At 43.3% G+C, this 20,638-nt stretch overlaps 1 protein-coding gene across 20 annotated transcripts in view; it reads right to left on the bottom strand.

Annotated features, from left to right (window-relative positions):
• Window positions 1-20,638, bottom strand: part of tnrc6c1 (trinucleotide repeat containing adaptor 6C1) — an 881,061-nt gene that overhangs the window by 183,285 nt on the left and 677,138 nt on the right. For 3 of the 20 annotated variants that reach the window (XM_072483310.1, XM_072483312.1, XM_072483311.1), the window contains exon 3: window positions 9,748-9,939. The exons of the other annotated variants lie outside the window; for them this stretch is intronic. The gene's annotated coding sequence lies outside the window, so the exon portion shown is untranslated. The remainder of the gene's footprint in view (window positions 1-9,747; window positions 9,940-20,638) is intronic. 20 annotated transcript variants of the gene reach the window in all.

The raw sequence follows: 20,638 nt of genomic DNA, 5'->3' as shown, positions 1-20,638 counted from the left end.
AGGCTCAGGCAATCTAGTCTGCACTGTGCTATAATTTTACAACTTAAATTAGTTAAAACCATGCAGGACACCAGTAAGCTCTCTGTTGAATAGGTAGGTTGGTATCAACTCAACATTCACTCCTGTACTGAATTTTATCATAAAATTATAAGTAGTTTCATACATTTTATAAAACAGTTTTGGTCCCCTTATCTGGCATTTGAGGCAGTCCAGAGAAGGTTCATTAGTTTGAAGCTGGGTGTGGAGGGATTTTCTTATGATGAGAGCTTGAGTAGGTTGAGAATGTAGTCACTGCAGTTAAGAAGAATGAGGTGACCTTTTCAGGGGGCTTGACAGGATAGATGCGGAGTGGATGTTTCTCTTGTGAGCGAGTCTTGAACCAGCGGGCATAATCTCAGAATAAGTGGTCGTCCATTTAGGACGGAGAGGAGGATTTCTTCTGAGGGTAGTAAATCCATGGAATTCCTTACCAACAGAGAGTTATAGTGGCAGGGTCGTTAAGTATGTTCAAGGCCGAGACAGACAGACTTTTAATAAGGAAAGGAATCAAAGGTTATGGAGATAAGGCGGGAAAGTGGAGTTGTGGATGATCATTTCAGATCTGACATGACTGCATTAAATGGCGGGGCAGACTAGATGGGCTGAATGGCCTACTTCTGCTCCTACATATTAGTCTCATCGTAGATCCCATTTTTAGTTGAGAGATTAAACTAAGTTACCATCAGCCTCCAGATTGGAGTCAACTGGAATTTTAAACTTCAGGTACAGCGGTTTGGGCACATCATGACTTCCGATGGGTCCCAAGCATGGGGTACCTCAAAAATCACTGCATCGGAAGATCTAACCAATTAACTCTATTTATCTCCGTGCAGGTGCTACTGGACGGAGTATTTTTATAATGTTTTTGCCATCTGCCCCGTCACATGGGCAGAAAAGGTCCTGTAGACTAATCATAAGATGAGAGTTCTCTGGGGGCCATGTCACAGAGTAACAGCACAAAACAAAGTTAATTGGTCATTTACTTCACTGCTGTTTGTGGAATGTTTCGGTGGACAAATTGGCTGGCCCTACAAGACAACTGCAATTGCAATTCAAACACACTTAATCGGTTGTGAAGAACTTTAATGTTCTGCGATGGTGAAAAGTGCAATACAAATCCAGTTTCTTTATTTTAAACCGAGTGAGAATAATCTTAGACACACAGTAACAGGTATATGCTCCCAGAGTCCAGTGCTGAGCAAAGCTGACTGGTTGATATAATCAACAGTATTGGAATATTGCAGACCTCTGGAGATGGGGCCCTTTCAATAAATTTAGAATATTGCAAGTATGTTTCAGCACCCAAATATAGGAAGGATATTAGAACTATGGAAAACAGAACTCGTCACTAGAATAGTAACCAGGAATTAAATAATCAACTTTTCAAAACATGATGCGATCAGCCATGATTGTATTGAATGGTGGACCAGGTTCGAGAGGTTAAATAGCCTACTCCTGCTCCTAGTTCTTATGTTCTAAGAAAGAACTATGGTGTCTAATTTCACCTTCCAGCACTTGGTCTGTAGCCCTGTAGGTAACAGCACCTCAAGCACAAATCTGGTGTTCTTGATTAATATGGGGATTTCTTGATTAATAAGGGGATCGGGGTTATGGGGAGAAGGCAGGGGGATGAGGAACAAATCAGCCATGATCAAATTGCGGAGCAGGCTCAATGGGCCGAATGGTCTAATTCTGCTCCGATATCTTATGGTTTGATAAAAGCAGAATCATGCTGTGATATGGATGATTGCAATCATGTACCTTAAATTCCAGCTCTCTTTTTCACTACTTCAGCGTGTCATATTTTTATATTTTGGTTTCTTTCTCAGTTGTGTTCCACATATCCTATTGTGCATTTTTATGAATGTATAGTTTTTTTTTTAAATTCCCGTTACCAATCATTTTAATGACAGTGTGATGAATGTAAGAAATTGCTATAAATTTGTTGCAGTTGTTTTATTTAAAAAACAGATTTAAGATGTATACAGCCAGTATGTCTGCTGAAGCGGTGATTAAGGGGTCATGAAAGTGAAGTATTCCTTGATTTTGCAGGGGGAGGGGGGGTTGTTCTGCTGATAGATTTGAGAAGCATGGGTGGCGTGGTAGCACAGTGGTTAGCACTGTTGTTTCACAGCTCCAGGATCCCAGGTTTGATTCCCAGCTTGGGTCACTTGTCTGTGCTGAGTCTGCATGTTCTCCCCCTTTGTCCGTGGCTTTCCTCCGGGTGCTCCGGTTTCCTCCCACAGTCTAAAGATGTGCAGGTTAGGTGGGTTGGCCATGCTAAATTGCCCTTGATGTCCAAAGAGGTTAGTTGGGGTTGCTGGGTTACAGGGATGGGGGTGTGGGCTTAGGTAGGGTCCTCTTTCCAAGAGTCGGTGCAGACACGATGGGCCGAATGGCCTCCTTCTGCACAGTAAATTCTATGATTCATTTACTTGTTTACAAATAGGTAGCTGACATTTTAGTTTGGAGGTCCGTGGGGTGTAGATAAATTAGGACGAAATATTTATTTGGTCCCGATTAACCAGGTAATGGGACATCTTGTGGGAAGAGACAGAAGAATGCTTTATCCTTTGGGTCAGATGGTGTAATTAGAGGGAGGAGCCAGGTCTGTCAGTCGCTCGTTTGCCAGAGGATTCCTGTCTACCAAGTCTCTTTCCGTTTGCGCCTGAAAAGTTCGACCCAAGGGCTCTGCACAGAGAAAGCAAGTAGATTGATAAGTGGTATTTGAACTATATTGGTTTATTTGGTAGCAGGTATAGTAAGTTAAAGTTTTTTTTTTAATTTAAGAATGTTGCAACTTTTATCTGTAAAGCTATTTCTTTGTTGCTAATGTGGTTAATTCTGTTTTTAAGCAAAGTTTGTTTAAAAGATACCTATGGGGCAGTATTATCACTCCTGTGGTGCAGTCACCTTTCCTCAATTTTACTAACTGCAAATAGTTGGTTTTCAACCAGGATCCTAACACAAGAATAATCAGACAGGAAATATTTCAAAATACTAGAGAAACAGGGACTGCAATTTCAGCTGTAACTGTATGAGAAATAACTATTATTTACCCAGGCTAAAGAAAAGTTAAGTGGAAATAAAGCAAAGACCAAGGGAAAAATAGACATGGGACAGTCTGAAGAGGAAGGACAGAGGAACCTCAAATTCTGGGGGAAATAAAACCATAATTTAAAAGCAGCTTGAAAGTGAGGAACCTTATGTTATTGAATCATAGAATCCCTACAGTGCAGGAGGCCATTCTGCCCATTGAGTCGGCACTGACCATCCAAAAGAGCACCCTAACCCAGGCCTACTTCCCCGCAACACCACCCAACCTTTGGACAGTATGGGGCCTTTAGCATGGTCAATCCACATAATGTGCACATCTTTGGACTATTATTCCACTGGTTAGGAATTGGGGAAAATTAAAATTAAAGATGTAAAACAGACAGATGTCTAGAGAAAAATGCCTTTTGCGTTTTGGTATACCATTGTGTTTATCAGAGGGTTCATAACACATTACTGTCTAATCTCCCCCTCCCAAATTCCAATAGCATGCCGGGGTGGTGATTTGTAACAACAAAGAGAAGTGACAAATTGAGCAACAGAGAAGATATACTTCAATGAGGCAGTTTTAGTGCAGAAATTAAAGAAATAGCTGCATAGGGTCAGTTTAATTCACGAGACATCCCCAAGAATAAGAGCTGCTGGAGGATTTGTTCCACTACTGAATTCCTATTAGGAGCTTCCAGTCAAGGGTCAAGCTTATTTAAAAAAATATAAATTTAGAGTACCCAATTATTTTTTTTCCAATTAAAGGGCAATTTAGCATGGCCAATCCAGCTACCCTGCACATCTTTGGGTTGTGGGGGTGAGACCCATGCAGACACGAGGAGAATGTGCAAACTCCACACAGAAAATGTCCCGGGGCTGGTATCGAACCCGGGTCTTTGGCGTTGTGAGGCAGCAGTGCTAACCACTGCACCACCGTGCCACCCTGGGCCAAGTTAAACGAACAATTAGAGACATGTACCTGAGCAGGATCACTAGTTTAAAATAGTAGCAGACTGAATAGTGCTGGTTTGAGTTAGGACAACTGGGCACAATGCAGCATGGTACATGATAGCGTACCTACTTTTTAAACTTAATGGACAGAGAATTATTTGGCCAAAAGCAAAAAATTTTGAAAATCTGAAACAACAAAAATGCTGGAAATATTAAGCAGGACAGGCAATATCTGTGATACAAACAGTTAATGTTTCATGTCCATAACCTTTAATCAGAACTGAAGATCAGGACGCTTATTCAGGAGTGCACAATGACATGAGGAAAATTTGAGGACATGTTACGAAAGGTATTCTGGTAGCACGAGTCCAAACTCAGAACAGCAGTTGGTTGGTTGACTCGCGGAGTGCAAGTCCAAACTTGTGGAGTGCGGTTGAATGCTAGCCAGTTGACTCCCAGAGTAGGGTGGCGTTATTTGTATGTAGTAAAATTTGCTAACTTACACCTGCCGAGTAATTGTTGAGCATCTCAGCTATTACAGGTGCCATAGAACTGTTTTCTTACCCATATTGAACAAAAATTAGAAGCTATTCTGGGCCTAATTTTGAAAAATGAGCCACTAAATAAGGCAAGTAGGAAGCATCTAGGATCCAGGTGATATTTGAAAGACAACACCTTCGGGTGGCACGGTAGCACAGTGGTTAGCATGATCACTTTACAACTCCAGGTTTGATTCCTGGCTTGGGTCACTGTCTGTGTGGAGTATGCATGTTCCTCCGTGTCTGCGTGGGTTTCCTCTGGGTTCCTCCCACAGTCCAAAGATGTGCAGGTTAGGTGAATTGGCCATGCGAAAATTGCCCTCATGTCCAAAACGGTTAGGTGGGGTTACTGGGTTATGGGGATAGGGTGGAGGTGTGGGCTTCTCTTTTTAAGGGCCGGTGCAGACGCGATGGGCCAAATAGCCTCCTTCTGCACTGCAAATTCTATGATTCAAAGTGCAGCACTCCCTCGGTATCATACTGGTGTACCAACCTTGATTTTGTGCTATGTGGAACTTGAACCTAGAATCTTGTGACACAGCAGCAAGAGCACGATCAATTGAGCCAAGGTTGACAATCAGTTTCAATTAATTTAATTCTTATTCACCCAAGTTAACAAAAAAGTATTTCAATCCAAATTTTTAAAAAAAGGTTTACAAATTTAAGAATCAGCTGGTGAAGTTACAATTACATTTCATTCCAATAAAGTCTGAGGAGCAGAAAGGCACCAGAATCTAATGTGATTAAATAAGGATATAAAGAGAAATATTAAAAAAGAAATAAGAAATAAGATTCAGTAAATTAAGAGGGGGTTAGGGGGTTTCAGTAATACAATGTAATAATCGATTATATTTTCTGGAAACACTTGGCAATTTTGGTTTTCTTTTCTAAACCTTAAAAATAGCTATTCAATGGAATCTTAGAAGCATACGTCTGTCAACTCAATACTCCTTTACCATGTCAATTCAATGACATTACAATGTTCTCAAATATTTAATCATCAGTGCAAAATGACACTGACTCATTGGATAGGATAATTAGTTATGCAAGACAGTGGATGTTAATTCAAACTGTGCACTCCAAATTAATAAAATTCAGCCCACGAGATTTAAAAAAAAAAAACATGGAACGAAGGTGGCATGGTGGATCAGAGAGTGACCCTTCACATTTTGATCTGGGTTCAATTCCAACCCCCACTTATGGGCGGAAAGTTTGCTCTGCTGGCACCAAGGGTCCTAAGCAGAATGAGTTTAGTCTGTACTAATAAGTTCCTGTTGAGTGCAGTACAAAGCAGTCCTGTTGAGTACAGTACAAAACAGTCCTATTCGACAATAATTGACAATCTCAAAAGAGCTGTGGTATTCTTGAGGTTGGGCATATTGATGGGACACAAAAGTTACCTAGCTGTGATATCTGGCACAGGAATGTTTGATGTTAACACTAGTCTTCATTTTATCTCAGGCATGGCCCACCTAGGTGAGTGGCAAGCAGCTTGAATGACAAATTGTTGCCCTAATCCTGCACAAATCACTAGGTGACAGATGGGTGAAAACAGAATTGCAAACAGTGCGAAGTCACAGCCAAACTCTGGTCAAGGGAGGGAAAAGCCAAAAACACACAATGCCCAATTTTCTTCCAGTCATAATGTACACACCAGCCCCAAAATTAAGTAGCTAAAATCCAAGGCCTCATCTGGTTCTACTCCTATTTTCTACCAGGTTTCATTGACTCGTTCGGCAGTAACACTGGTGACCTGTATCAAAATTATATCACAGTCCAAATTCTGCCACAAGGTCCTGCGTTTAGCATATTAATTTGGCCTTCATCCACCAGTCATGAATGTCTCGTACACTTTTAAAATACCCAAAAAGTTAAAATGGCAGCAGGCTGATACATGTCATCAACATGGTCTTAAATACCCACTAGCAATTGCATAAGGAGAAATATATTTTATAACCTGTGCGTCTTGGCAACAGGCGCCAACACCAAAAATCACAACACCTGATCACCACATGCAGCATTTGTGGCAGAACCTGCCCCTCATGATTGGTCACCAGTAATCTGACAAAGTGGACCATATGAAGGCACCCCAACAGATTTGATTGGATGCTTCTCCATAATCTTAAAAGTAGATAGAAGGATGCGGACGATGAGGATGTCTGAAATATTCAGTCTACACTTCCACCTCTATCTTCCTTTTAACATTGAATTTTTCAATTTTCTGGGGAGAAAGTTGGAAATGGCAGATTCTTCTTGTTCTCTGAATAAAGTTCAACCTTCACAAATTAACAGCACTCGCTACTGACCTCTGCCCACCATTTATTTTCACTCTGGTTATCAGCCAAGGGATCGGTGACATCCAGCAACAGTAATGTCAGCAGCAAGCCAAGCAACCAATCGCATTATCTGCGTCAACTGTGACTCAGTTGGTCAGGCTCTCGCTGGAATGTGGTGGGCTAAGGTTCCGCTCTAGGACTGGAGTGCAAAAATCAAATCTGACACTCTGTGCTGCACTGTCAAAGGTGCTGTCATTTTTTTTTCCAATTAAGGGGCAATTCAGCTTGGCCAATCCACCTACCCGGCACATCTTTGTGTTGTGGGGGGTGAGACCCACGCAGACACAGTGAGAATGTGCAAACTCAACACGGACAGTGACCCGGGGTCAGGGTCGAACCCGGGCCTTGACACAGTGAGGCAGCAGTGCTAACCACTGTGCCACCATGCCATGCGAAAGATGCTGTCGTTTGATGTGATGTCAAACTAAGGTTCCATCTGCGCTCTCAGAGGATGTAAAAGATCCCACGGCACTATTTTGAAGGGGGGAAAATATTTATCCCTCAATCAACATTATGAACAATAGATTATTTGGCCATTATTACACAGCTCTTTCTAGGAATTTGCTGTCACAGTGCTGTGAATCAGTGCTGGGGACTCAACTTTTGACAATTTATATAAATGAATTCGAAGGTGTGGTTGCTATATTTTCTAATGGACATAAGGATTACAAAGGTAGGTTATGTGAGTGGGCAAAGCTCTAGCTACTGGAGTAGAACATAGGAAAATGTGAACTTGCCCATTTTGGCAGCATGAATAAAAAAATCATGATATCTAAATGGTGAGAGATAGAAATGCAGAAGGATGTGTGTGTCCTGGTGCAGGTGCAGCAGTTAATAGGAAGCTAATAGAATGTTATCATTGACTGCAAGGGGAAATGAATAAAAAGTAGGGAGGTTATACTTCAGTTAGCACTGGTGAGACTACTACACCTGGCGGATAGTACAGTATGCAAGTCTTCTTATTTAAGGAAGGATGTAAATGTGTTGGAAAACGTTCAGAGAAGGTTCACTGGACTAATATCTGGAATGGGCAAGCCGTCTTGAGGAAAGATTTGACATGCTAGGCTTGTATGCGCTGGAGTTCAGAAGAGTAAGAAGCAATTTGATTGAAACATCTGAGATCCTAAGGGGACTGGCAGGTGGGTGTGAAAAAAATGTTTCCTTTGTGGGAGAATCTAGAACTGGAGGTCACCGTTTAAAAATAAAGTGTTGCACATTTAAGACTGAAGTGAGGAGAATTTCTTCACAAAGTGGGTGATACTCATATGGCCTCACAACCTCCCACACAGATAAGCCCTGCAGAGATCGGCGAGAGGTGACAGAGGCAGGGCCGAGATATCTGTAAGTCCCGAGCTTCGGGCCAGCACATCGGTGGAGGTGTTTGATCAAGTCACCTCACGCTCCTGGAATAAGAACAGGAGAGCACTTTGGTAGCTTTCTTCATGACTGAGCAGCTCTCTTCAGGATCCACTCTCTTCACCCAGCATGGGAAAAAAAAGAGTTTGTTCCATCCCAAACCTGGTTGGAACACTGCATCCTTATCTACCTGTGGTTAGAAAATCATCTACCGGTGGTCAGACAACCAAAGTTAAAATCAATTTTGGAACTTGGAATGTACAAACCCTGATGGATAATGAGCAAAATAATCAACTGGAATGGAGAACTGCCCTTATTGCCCACGAACCTGCGCACTTTGCTGCCCTGCAAGAGACCTGAAGAGCAGGCAAAGAGCAGCTCAGAGAAGATGGCGGTGGTTACACCTCACCGAGGGGAAAATCCGGGATCAGCACCAGACACACGGAACTGGATTTGCCATCTCAAGAACGCAAGCTCCTGGTCTGCATCAATGAACACCTCATGACCCTCCATCCAAGAACCAGCAGGCAACGGTAGACAGTGCCTATTCCCCTAACCCTTGATGCGTCAAAAGAAAACTTCTATTCCACCCTGGACACCATATACTCCAACATTCCCAAAAGAGAAGAGATCATCCTCCTTGGGGACTTTTAACATCAGGGTTGGAAAGGACTCCCAACTCTGGAAAGGAACCATTCAGAAAGGAAGGAGTTGGGAATTGCAACTTCAATGGGGTTTTCCTGCTCACCAAATGCATGGAACACCATCTCGTCATCACCTAACACACTGTTCCTCCTAAAAGACAAGTTCAAGACTTCTTGGAGACATGTACATGACCTATTTAGTCATTGTCAAATCCAGAGACCAAAAGGGTGCCCTCAACACCAAAGTGATAACCAGTGCAGATGACTACTGGACAGACCAGCTCATCCGCTCCTCCATGCCCATCAAACTCAACCAGAAGCAGAAGAAATGGCTCAGAAAAAACATAAATGTTGAGCAATTTTAAGAGCAATGCATGCTAGTGAACATCCACCTTCTCCAAAAGGAGTCTTCTCCAAAACCTCCAAAGTGTTCATTCTAATGGATTGGAGAAAAACTGGGAAGAGCTGAAGACACCCATCATCTCACGGTGTGAAGAAACCATCGGCTACAGATCAGGAAACACCAAACTGGTTCGACAGAAAACAACGACACCACGACCACACCTTCCGGACCTCATCAACATTCCCTGCAACCCAAACTAATGTTCATAAATGCACTATCCTAATCTTCTGCTTTCCTATATTAGGGTATACTTACACACTATCCTAACTGGTCATCCCAGTCTAATGCTCTTTTCTTTAGTTCAATTCCTCACTGCGACATTTGTGCCGACACCAAGATACTCTTGTACAAGGCAGTTAGTTGTCCTCTCAATTCTTCTATACGATTCAGAAACATGGACCATGTACAGACGGTACCACAAGGCCCTGGAGAATTACCATCAATGCTGTCAGATTCTATGCATCAGCTGGGAAGACAAGCGTAGTATCAGGTTTCCTTGAAGAAGTCAAGAGCACCAGCATCGAGACCATGATCATCCGAAACCAGCTCTGCTGGGCCGGCCACATGCTTAGGATGCCAGAGTCCCAACTGCCAAAGTAAATCTTCTTCGCCCAGCTCAAGGAAGACTCCTGAAAAAGGGGACAAAGGAAACATTTCAAAACACACCCTGATAGCAAGAGGAGGCCCAGATAAGGAGCCCGAGAAAGGAATATCAGTGATCGAGGGTCCAAGGGCCGATCCAACTGACCAGAAAAACCTGCCACATGTACCGTCGAAAATATAGTTGAAGGAGCAGGCTCATCAACTATGCAACGAAGCAGAACCCATGACGAGTAACACGGAGTTTCATAGGTGGACAATCATACTCATTAGCGAGTGATCGCTAAAGGGGACACTTGGTATGTTGCTAAAAGCCCAATTACACTTCATTCAACAAGGCATAACTTTTTCAAGCATTTTTAAAATCAGATTAATAGCATTAAAAACCCACATAAAGTCAAGTGATTTCTAAAATTTCCATCTGTCAGAACAGCATCTTCCAGATTTCCGCAAGTAACTGCACATGTACAAACACAGGCTTCTGTCAGTTGCATAGTTGTGTGCACTGACAGATTCACCATCATTACAAATTGTGAAAAGGGGGCATAGCCTCAAAGGGCAATCTTGTGCATGGTTCGTACCAAGCGAGATGTATTGATTATCCCTAGTGGCTGCTTAGAAAGCAACAATCAGATGTATTGTTTGACCCAGTTCACAAACATCCTCTGCCCCAAGGTCTTGGATGAAAAAAAACAGAGCCAAACATTTTTCAACCTGTACCTGTAGTAGGTAAAGCCCCACTAATATTAACCTTTTTTTAAATTGTGGGAACAGTGAAAGTCTGAGGCGAATAAAATCTTCTCCTGTTGCTTCAAAATGGAAGCCAGAAACTAACTTTGTTCTTGCCTCACCATCTAACTCATACAATTGTATGGGACCATGAAGAGGTCACTAATTTTCCATACTGGGACCATGAAGAGGTCACTAATTTTCCATACTGATACAAGAGAGAGCTGGGTTAAAAAACAAATGGCTCAAATGAGAGTTTACTCAGCTACTCACAGATACAATCCAAAGGCTGAAGAGTTAGAACATTTATGCCTCTCCACAAAGACCTTTTGTATTCTCTTATGAACATGCCTGTACTCTTGGCAGGGAGCCTTGCTTCCCATTTCAAAAATTCAGACATACTACCAAATATTTTCTATTTTAACTGGTCAGAAAACATGCAGCGCAAATCCAAACTTCTAATGTGCATCTGGCAGCATGCTACCAATGGGAGCAAAGACTTGCATTATCACCCCTTAGGTCTTCTAAAAGGATTATTATTTCTCTGAAACAAATTTCATTGATCAGTAGGAAAACTGCAGAGTGCTTCACAGAAGTGTTACACTGAATCAAGAAAGATATTAGATGAAGCTTGGTTGAAATATAGGTTTTAAAAGAATCTTAAAAGTACAAGAGGGAAGTGGTGAGATTTAGCACAAGAACTTCAGAATTTGGGGGCCAGATGGCTGAAGACACAGCAGCCAATGCTGGAATAATAGGAATTGAGGGATGCGCAAGAGGCTAGAGTTGGAGAAATGCAGAATTCCAGAAGGGTTGCAAGGCTGAAGTATGTTGCAGAGATAGGAAGTGACATGACCTCAAATGAGGAGTGTTTAAAATGTTTAGGTGTTTAATGACTGGGATAAGCCAGACATGATTTGGGAGGAGAGAATCAGGTCATTAAAGGTTCGATTAATGACTATTAATGAACCATGCTATCCCGAAAGCATCAATTGAGTCTTGCACCAAATTTGACCTTCAATTAGATCATAAATTTTCTTAGAGGATCCAGAGGTCTTCCTGCAGTCAGGATGAGCAAATCAATTCACCGGGAAACCAAAACCAGTTTGTCAAATGGCACTACTGACCAATCCCAGGTAGTAAAGAGCCCACACCACCAAAAGACGTTAGCCTGGAGAGAGCTCAAGTGCTAATCATAACATTCAACAAAAATGGAACTGCACCAAAAGAATGGGAGATGGCAAATGTAAATACTTGCTCAAAAAATGTCAGGATATTTATTAAAGATCAGTTTGGCATCAGTTATTGGCAAACCACTAGGGTTTAAAATACAGCATAAAATTAGTTTACACTTGGAAAGATGCAAAGACCATGGTTAGGTCAGATTTGACTCGAGTAGGTTCTGAGCAAAATGCATTATATAGATAAAGTACAGTAGATACTGTAGATTGATTTCCAGAAAATATCTGAAAAGGATCTTTACAGATATCAATATTTTTGATTATTTTTCCACTAAAAAGGGTTTGGCAAATTAGATGACAGGTTTCTAAAACAAAGTAAATTCACACAAGCTTTAAAAAAAGCTCGATAAGAAAGCTGGGTTTGGTAACCTGACCAATATAGGCTGTGGAAACACAGATCTTTAATCTTTCTTTGACTTAGGAAGCAATTGGAGTTTGACATCCCAGCATTGGTTTGGGGATGAATAATTTCAGAGTCAGTTCACCCAACTGGCTTCAGCTTGGATTGAAATGAATTTTCAAACTCTTGATTCGGTTATCCTCCTGCTGTTGAGCGAGTAAATTATTGCTTTCTTACCAAAAATTAAGGAAAGAGAGAGACCACAGGACATACATAAACAATAAGCTACCAGTGGAGTAGAAAATAATTCATGGGCAGTTATTTAATAAGGACAGCATTACACAGGAAATTCAGTGCCTCACCACAAATGTGTGAATATCAACTCACCACAAATGTGTGCATATCAACTATAGCAGTGACCAGAGATTAGAAATTGTTCAGATTACTCAAATAGCTGACAAGTTAACAGCTTAATAGGCAGTCTATCAAATAGCTCAATGCGTGATTAGCAATGTTCAGAGCTAACAATCTCATGCTCACAGTTGACATGATTGGATAACTCTTTCTTTCCTTGGGTCCCAAATGCTAACAACAGCATGAAGAACCTCAGCACTCCAAAAGCAGTGTTTTATATTGATCTTTGGATCCGACTGAACTTGCCTTTTCTAAGAGTCTTCTCACATTTTAAGACACGCTTAGCTCTGCAAACTATAGTTAGGTGCAGCCATAATGTAGCTTCTAAATTCTGACGCGTTATATCTTGTACTGGTACGTAGACCGCTTACACCTGCTAGGTCAATGTTTCCAAATAATTCAGGAAATACAACTCACCTTCTGCTTAAAACAGAACCAAGGAAGACTGCTACTTTTACAAAAGTCACCCATGTGTCAAAAATTCCCAACAATTCAGTACGGAAGCACAATTCTCTCTTACAACTTTACTTTTAACAAAGGAATCCATGAAATTCTGTATTAACTATTTACTTCCTAGCACTCAGTTCAACAGCTGAACTTCATATCATTATGGGCATCACCAGGAAGTGATATTTATTATAAATCGTGAAGGCAACCCTTCCGAGGCAATTTGATATGGCACTGTTCCGACAATACAAAAAGAAAAGCTGGTTAAAATGTTAATGAACTAGGAATTGAAACAGTTTACCCAAAGACCAGAATCAATAAACAATTCATTAACTGGTCTAGATCAATCAATAGATGTCTCAGTTCCATTGTGTTGGGATGTCCTCAGCCTCAGGTCCTCAAGCAGGTGTTGTCTTGCACTGGTCCTATCCTTTATTGTGAACACAAGGAGATAAAATAAAGTTAGACACATTGGGCGGGTGGGCGAGATTCTCCGGAACCCTGCCGGGCCGAAACCCCCCCCGCCGCCGGCTGCAGAATTCTCTGGCGCCGGTTTTTCGGCAGGTGCGGGAATCGCGTCGGTCGGGGGCCGTTGGCAGTCCTCGGGGGGGGGGGGGGGGGGGGGGGGTGATCTGGCCCTGGGGGGTGCCCCCACGGTGGCCTGGCCCACGATCGGGGCCCATCGAACTGTGGGCGGGCCTGTGCCGTGGGGGCACTCTTTCCCTCCGCGCCGGCTGGTGTCAACCTCCGCCATGGCCGGAGCGGAGAAGAACCCCCCTGCGCATGCGCTGGGATGACGGCAGCACATGCTGGCGCTCCCATGCATGCGCCAACTCGTGCCGGCCAGCGGAGGCCCTTCGGCGCTGGCTGGTGCGGAGCCAACCCCGCCCCTGATGGTGCAGAGGATTCTGCACCTTCTGGGCGGCCCGACGCCGGAGTGGCTCACGCCACTCCTCGGCACTGGTACGGCCCGCCCCACCCGCAGAGAATCCCGCCCATTGATTCTGGGGTGGGATTATTAAGATGTAGGAGAGTGGTTCTAAGTCATTTTAAATTGAGCAAGACAACCAGTGGATAGAAGTCAATATGTTCGCTACTTTGTATTGCTGCACAAAGACAAAAGTGTGCCTGGTCATAACTACTGCTTTGTAAATCATCTGTATGTCTATGAAACAAAGCAACTTAATATCTCAGATTATCTCACCAAATATTTTCACCATTATCTTCAAAAAATATTACACAAGCATGTGTTGGCACTTGTGAAAGGCACGATTAACCATTTCCAATCCAGTGGTTACATTCCGCAATGAAGCCACTGCAGCTAAACACAAGGTCCTAAACACGAGATGTTTAGATGGTTTACAGAAGTAACCAGTATAACTGCATGCACAAGAACAAAGAAGTGATGGAGTGGGCACATAGGTGACAGATGCCATTCAGTGCAGAGAAATGTGAAGCTGTATAATTTGAGAAACAAAATAGTGAAAAGTAGACAATTAAATATGATAAAGCACAGTGGAGCAGCAGGGAGATCTGGAGATGCTGATACATAGATGACAGAAAAGAAACAAAAAGACAAGGAGCAACGTTGTGGAAAAAAAAATTGTGGAGCTTTCCATGTAAAAGAGACCCAACCTGATCGCCCTGTCTTGAAGTAGGTAGAATACATCAGGAAAGAATGTACAGGCACTTAGAAGGCAGCTTGATGATCCAATCGAGGTCTTAAAAATTATGGAAACCTGTCACCAAGTAGATAGAAAAAAAGCATTGCCCCTTGCAGGGAAAAGGCAGCACGGTAGCATAATGGGTAGCACTGCTGCCAGGGACATAGGTTAAATTCCGACCTTGAGTGACCGCCTGTGTGGAGTCTGCACGTTCTTCCCGTGTCTGTGTGGGTTTCCTCCGGGTGCTCTGGTTTCTTCCCACAGTCCAAAGATGTGCAGGTTAGGTGGATTGGCAATGCTAAATTGCCCTTAGGTGGAGATACTGGGCCTTAGGTAGGGTGCTCTTTCAGAGGGTCGGTGCAGACTCAATGGGCCGAATGGCCTCCTTCTTCACTGTAGGGATTCATGTTCGAGAGCAACACGAGAGGCCATCAATATAAAATAGTCACCAAGAAAGCAAATGGGGAATTCAGAAGAAACTTTCAAGAGTGGTGAGAATGTAGAACTCGCTACCGGAGGAAGTGTTGAGGCAAATTGGATAGATGCATTATAGGGAAGGCCACAAGTGCATGAGAAAGGTATCAAGGGTTATGCAGAGTTAAATGAGGAAGGATGGGGAAGGCTCGATTGCAGCATGATTGCCATAGAACGTAACAGCACAGTACAGGCCCTTCAGCCCTCGATGTTGCGCCGACCTGTGAAACCACTCTAAAGCCTATCTACACTATTCCCTTAATAGAACACAGAACATTACTGTCCCCAGATAATATGGCCAAATGGACCCGCATCCTAGTCTCTCATGCAACAGAGGCAGGACAGAGAGGTTGTGCAAATTATGACCCCCTCAGACGAGGCCCACAATTAAAAATGGGTTTTAAAGAGATTGTCCCGCTCTTGGGAACAGTCCATCCAAGGTAAAACAGCGTTTGTTAAAGCAGAGGAAGAATAGGCAAACATGCATCCAGTTAGGACGCACCAGAGCCCCACATGGGTAAATGAGGGAAGAAACAGCCCACAGCAGCCTAAATCCCAAGAATGTTACAATTGCGGACAATTAGGACATTACGCACAAGAATGTCAAGACCCCGAAACAGAAACGGAATCAGCACACCAATGCCCCCCCCCCCCCCAAACCAGCAACGACACCAACAGCCCAACCCCCCTCCCAGGGAACCATACTCAAGGGAGCAATGCACCAGAGCCTGCTCCACCTTACGTGCCCCAGGGGTCATGTTACAACTGTGGCCAAGATTGCAGGAGACCCCCACCAGCTAGACTAGCCCCCAGATATGAAGGAGAACACCACCCACAGCAGCTACAAGGTCCCAGCTGCCCCATGCAAACTGTGAGCGCTTACCCACCACTTCTCATGCCATCATGGATTGGTTGCTTCGGTGCTGAATATTCTATGTAATTCTATGCAAGACAGAGTACTGCAATGTAGCTCTCCACATTCCAGTCTCAGAAAAAATATTAGAACCATGGAAAGAGTACATAAAATATTCATTATGAAATCAGAAATGAGGTCGTTAGTTATAAAGCCTTGAAAAATCTCCCTCTACTGGATAAAGATCAAAAAAGCCAAACAAACATTTTCTACATAGGTTTGGAATAGTTAAATATTGCCAATTTATCAATCGGTGGAAGGAGGAGGCATAAAGTCAGGAGAAAAACAAAATTAACAGGATAACAGAATTATTTTTCCACAGGAACTTTGAGGGCATGGAATGCATCATCACAACTAGCCCTTGGAACAGGATGTTATCATTTAAAATGTAGGATGATGTGTATTTGAAAGGGTAAAGTGGATGTAAGGAAAGGGAAAGAGATCAAAGTTGACAACTACAGTTAAAGAGCGAGACAGAAACTGGACAGGACTGGTTAGCCTTTTTCAGAGTTTTCTTTCATTTTATGATTTCTGGAAGAATTACCAATGCATCCTCCATCCAAACCTGTAAATATAAAAATACATAGAAAATAGAAAGAGGCCATTCGGCCCTTCAAGCTTGCTCCACCATTCTTACTATCATAGGCTGTTCATCCTGTTCAATACCCTGATGCCGCCTCTCAACCCCCATGTTCCTTGAGCTCCATGAGTTATATCCAATTCCTTCTTGAAATGACACAACATTTTGGCTTCAACTACTTTTTGTGGTCGTGAATTCCACAGATTCACCACTTTCTGGGTGAAGAGATTTCACGGTCATCTCAGTCCTAAGGTTTAGAACAAAGAACAAAGAAATGTACAGCACAGGAACAGGCCCTTTGGCCCTCCAAGCACGTGCCGACCATGCTGCCCGACTAAACTACAATCTTCTACACTTCCTGGGTCCGTATCCCTCTATTCCCATCCTATTCATGTATTTGTCAAGATGCCCCTTAAATGTCACTATCGTCCCTGCTTCCACCACCTCCTCCGGTAGCGAGTTCCAGGCACACACTACCCTCGGTGTAAAAAAAAAAAAAACCTGCCTCATACATCTCCTCTAAACCTTGCCCCTTGCACCTTAAACCTATGCCCCCTAGTAATTGACCCCTCTACCCTGGGGAAAAGTCTCTGACTATCCACTCTGTCTATGCCACTCATAATTTTGTATACCTCCATCAGGTCGCCCCTCAACCTCCTTCGTTCCAGTGAGAACAAACCGAGTTTATTCAACCGCTCCTCATAGCTAATGCCCTCCATACCAGGCAACATTCTGGTAAATCTCTTCTGCACCCTCTCTAAAGCCTCCACATCCTTCTGGTAGTGTGGCGACCCCTTATCCTCAAACTGTGACTCAGAGTTCTGGACTTCCCGACGATCAGAACATTCTTTCTGAATCTACCCAGTCTAATCCGCTTAGAATTTTGTAAGTTTCTACGAGATCCCCTCTCATTCATCTAAACTCCAATGAGTATTATCCGAACCGACTTAATCTCTCCTCATATGGCAGCCCAGCCATCCCTGGAATCAGCTTGGTAAACCTTCACTGCACTCCCTCCATAGCAAGAACGTCCTTCCTCAGAGAACAAAGAACAATAAAACACAGGAACAGGTCTTTCAGCCCTCCAAGCCTGCGCCAATCACGTGTCCTATCTAGACCAACCGCCTGCATCCTTCTATACCCGGTCTGTTCATGTGCCTTATCGAGAGAAGTCTTCAAGATCGCTAATGTATTTGCCTCAACCACCTCACTTGGCAGTGTATTCCAGGCCACCACCACTCTCGGTGTAAAAAACTTCCCCGCACATCTCCACTGAACCTGTCCCTGCTCACCTTGAACTTGTGCCCCCTTGTAAATTTCAATTCCGCCCTGGGAAAAAGCCTCCAATCGTTCACCCTATCTATACCCGTAATCATTTTAGAAACTTCCATCAGGTCACCCCTCAGTCTCCGTCTCTCTAGGGAGAACAATCCCAATTTAATCTCTCCTCATAGCCATACCCTCCCCCCCCCCCCGAACAGGCGCCGGAATGTGGCGACTAGGGGCTTTTCACAGTAACTTCATTGAAGCCTACTTGTGACAATAAGTGAATACAACGGGGCTGTTTAGCACAGGGCTAAATCGCTGGCTTTGCAAGCAGACCAAGGCAGGCCAGCAGCACGGTTCGATTCCCGTAACAGCCTCCTCGAACAGGCGCCGGAATGTGGCGACTAGGGGCTTTTCACAGTAACTTCATTTGAAGCCTACTTGTGACAATAAGCGATTTTCATTTTCATCCTGGTAAACATTTTCTAGATTCTCTCCAAAGCCTCTACGTCCTTCTGGTAGTGGAGTGACCAGAATTAGACACAGTATGCCAAATGTGGCCTAACCAACTTTCTATATAACCACCAGAATTTGCGAGCTTTTATACTCGATAACGCATCCTATGAAGGAAAGCATACCATATGCTTTCTTTACCACCATTTCCACCTGTGCTGCCACTTTTAAGGATCTGTGGACTTGAACACCCAGATCTGTGTGTGTCTATGCTCCTGATGGTTCTGCCACTTATTTAATAGCTCCCATATGAATTGGATCTACTAAAAAGGCATCACCTCGCATTTGTCCGGGTTAAATTCCATCTGCCATTTCTCCGTCCAATTTTGCAGCCTATCTATATCCTACTATATTCTCTGACCATCTTCATCACTATCCGCAACTCCAGCAATCTTAGTATCAATGCAAACTTGCTAATCAGACCCGCTACGTTTTCTTCCAAGTCATTTATATATATTACAAATAGAGGTCCCAGTACGGAATACCACTGGTTAGAACTCCATTCGGAAAAGCACCCTTCCATAGCTACCCTCGGTCTCCTATGGCCAAGCCAGTTCGGAATTCATCCAGCTAGTTCACCCCTGACCCTATGTGATTTAACCTTTTGCACCAGCCTGCCATGAGGGACCTTATCAAATGCTTTACTAAAGTCCATGTAGACAACATCCACAGCCCTTCCCCAGTCAATCATTTTTGTCACCTCCTCAAAAAACGCAATTAAATTAGTGAGACATGACCTCCCTCGCACAAAACCATGCTGCCTATCGCCAATAAGACCATTCACTTCCAAATGTGCATAGATCATATCCCTGAGAATCTTTTCCAACAATTTCACTATCTCTGACGTCAAGCTCACTGGCCTATAATTACCTGGGTTATCCTTGCAACCCTTCTTAAATAACGGTACAACATTTACTATTCTCCAATGCTCTGGGATCTCACCTGTGGCCAATGAGGACACAAAGATTTCTGCTAGAAGCCTAGCGATTTCATCTCGTCTCATTCAGTAATCTGGGATAGATGTCATCTGGCCCTGGGGATTTATCTACCGTAATGCTTTTTAATACATCTAACACTTCCTCCCTCGTAATAACTACCTGCAAGTGTTCACACATCCCTCTGAGACACCACCAATCAACGCGTCCCTCTCTCCTTTGTGAATACTGATGCAAAATATTCATTAAGGATCTCAGCTACTTCCTCTGGTTCGACACATAATTTCCCTCCTTTGTCCTTGAGCAGACCAACTCTTTCTCTAGCCACCCTCTTGTTCCGAATATACGTATAAAATGCCTTGAGATCCTCCTTTATTCTGAATGCCAAGGACATTTCATTACCCCTTTTCTGCCCTCCTAACTCCCTGCTTGATCTCATTTCAATTTCCTTGTATTCTTCAAGTGCTTCATCTGTTTTTAGTTGCCTGTACCGTACATGCATCTTTTTTCTTTTTGACTAGACTCGCAAATTCCCTGGTCATCCATGATTCCTGAATCCTGCCTTTCCTGTCCTTCCTTTTTACCGGCACATGCCAGTCCTGCACTCCCATCAACTGCCCCTTAAAAGACTCCCACATGCTATGTGGATTTACTCTCAAACAGCCTCTTGCAAACAACAATCTCCAAATCCTGCCTAATCTGGTTATAATTAGCCTTCCCCCAACTTAGCACCTTAAACCTTGGACAAGACTCGTCCTTTTCCACGAGTATCCAAAATCTTATGGAAAGGTGGTCACTGTTCACCACATGTTCCCCCACTACAACTTTGTGCCAAGCTCGTTCCCTAGTACTAGGTCCAGTATAGCCCCCTCTCCAGTCACACTATCCACATATTGTTCCCAAAAACCTTCTTGACAACTTAACAATTCCCTGACCATCCAGACCACTAGCCCCAAGGGATTTCCAGTCAATACGAGGAAAATTAAAGTCTCCCACTACAACAACTCTATTATTTCTACATCTATCCAGAATCTGCTCACATATCGGTTCTTCAACAGGGCCTGTTCTATGTTCTACTTCCCGTGGGCTGTTTGAAGGCCTGAAGTACACCCCCATCATAGTGACTGCCCCTTCCTGTTTCTGAGTTCTACCCACAGTGCCCCGTTACTGGATTCTTCCATGGTGTCCTCCCTCTGTACAGCTGTAATATGT

Source organism: Scyliorhinus torazame, chromosome 18 (assembly GCF_047496885.1).
Source record: "Scyliorhinus torazame isolate Kashiwa2021f chromosome 18, sScyTor2.1, whole genome shotgun sequence".
In the NCBI taxonomy this organism is placed as follows: domain Eukaryota; kingdom Metazoa; phylum Chordata; class Chondrichthyes; order Carcharhiniformes; family Scyliorhinidae; genus Scyliorhinus; species Scyliorhinus torazame.
The sequence above is the reverse complement of the archived record's forward strand: the minus strand, read 5'-3'. Positions and strand labels throughout refer to the sequence as shown.